This window comes from Lathyrus oleraceus, chromosome 1 (genome assembly GCF_024323335.1).
Source record: "Lathyrus oleraceus cultivar Zhongwan6 chromosome 1, CAAS_Psat_ZW6_1.0, whole genome shotgun sequence".
NCBI classification, from domain to species: domain Eukaryota; kingdom Viridiplantae; phylum Streptophyta; class Magnoliopsida; order Fabales; family Fabaceae; genus Lathyrus; species Lathyrus oleraceus.
In genome coordinates this window covers 41032647-41034655 of record NC_066579.1, presented here as the reverse complement: position 1 = coordinate 41034655, position 2009 = coordinate 41032647, and the positions used below count along the sequence as shown (strand labels likewise).

General features: G+C 39.2%; 1 pseudogene; it reads right to left on the bottom strand.

Moving 5' to 3' along the window:
• Nucleotides 1-390: 390 nt before the first annotated feature.
• On the bottom strand, nt 391-1698 carry LOC127089948 (phospholipase D delta-like; annotated as a pseudogene).
• Nucleotides 1699-2009: the final 311 nt, after the last annotated feature.

Below are 2009 nucleotides of genomic sequence, written 5' to 3'. Positions count from 1 at the left end.
CCTGGAACAGAACTGAAGTAGTGAAGTGATAGGTGCTGGAATAATAGATAGCGACTGGACAACATTTTGTGGTTCAGACACTACAACAACGGAGCTTTCTGTAATCGAGAGTGTTTTCATGCTGAGGGACTCGCAACCTAGTGTCATTGTGGATGAGATGAGTAAATCCCTTATTGACGGCTATGTTTGAAAATTGGTAATACTAGTGACTTTTGGTAAGGTGTTTTAAAATCTTGGTTATGGTTTTGTCTAATGCTGTTCCAAAAAGGATTGTTTGTGGGATTGGTTGTTGATTTTCGTAGTGAATCTTTGCAGGTCTGTTTAGATACCGGCTATCAATGGGTGAAAGTCCCTTACCTAAAGAGATGCAGGTAACAACGACATGCTGGATTATCCACGACTCATTTTTTTGGAAATGGAAAGGTAGTTCAAGCAGAATGGAGCCGATGCCTCTCCACCCATAAGACGAGCAGCATATGTCTTGTGCACAAGAGCTTCTCCTTGAAGCTTGCCAGCCATGTCTAAATTTCCGCCTATAAGCTCGGCCACAAAGCTTGCGCCAGCCTGTGAAAGATTGCCACAAAACTTCGAAGAACGACTTTATGCTACTGCTCAAGCAAATCTTCTGATTTAATTGTGACTTGTAGATTAATTAGCATCTTTAGTAACATATTTCTAACAATCACATGCTTTCCCATTGATTCTCTCATAATTGGACGTTGTGCATCACAAATCTAGCCACATCGGTCAAACAATATAAATAGCAAATTTCTCATTAGCTCTGATTTTACTAGCAAATTTCTCATTAGCTCTGTATGATCATCCTTTGAGGTATGATGAGAAGGACTTAAAATCCATGAGATGTGTTCTACTCTTATTAAAGCATCGTCATTCCACTGAGAAGCCTTTTTTAAAAAACAAATGCAAACTCTTTCCACTTAGTTGCTTTTCTCCATCGTTGTTCAAAAATTAATAAGAACAACATTTGCAGCAGGTCCATCGATAGTGCAAATCATGCCACGGTTGTCTCGGAGCCCTTGTTTTAGAAGGAAATATAGGATTGTGGAAATCACCGGAAAATACAGTATCCCAATCACGAAAAAGTCAATGCTTGGGTGTGTCATAGCGTCCATCACACAAATCAAAACCTCCTATAAAAATGGATAGCCTTTTGTTATTACCAGAAGCCTGTGTGTCCACAATAACACATTTTTGGTGGTGTGTGAAGACAGTTCCAACAACCTGTTGTTTAATGGAGCTTATCTTACTGCTAGCATAGCGAGGCGCCAAAACACACATGACAGAAGAATGTTTGAAAAACTTATTTGTTTCCTCATCATGAGTCATCATTATTCCAGTTGACTTGAAGAAGACCTTATCATGGGAAGCTTTATCATCCCAAACAAGCAATACAACTCTCACCCCTTCTTCAAACTTATACTTGAGTAACTCACCAAGTGTTAAATCCCCACCCCACGGAAGAGGTCTAGAAGGTTCTCTAACAAGCCTCACTTTATGGTAAATTGACCAACCGACTAAATAAACCATGTGATGAGCTTCTGTTATAGTATGACATATATCTTCCCAACAACTCTCCGGTTTATAAACGTTACGATTATCAAGCTCAATCTCCGGTTTTTCTGCTTTACATAATCTATCAACTAAGGCTGAGTTGAGACAACATCCATCATTTTTCATAAACTCAATAACATTTCTAGCACGATCAATATTTCCTCGAAAGTTTTATCCATATACATTAGAGCCAAAACTTTCTAAGGGATAAGACAGACTGGGTATTTTTCATCCTTATAAAGAGCATAGCCAAAGACTCCTTGTGCCTCAATTTCATCCACACAGTCTTCAAGACCCCACTCAAGTAACTTTAGGTATCCACCCGGTTGTACCGATTCACCTACAATCCTATCCGGTTCACTCAAATCTCTTTCAAACACATGCACTCGTCGTCCATCCTTTCCAAGTGTATAAGCAAAAGCAGCAAAAAAAAGATT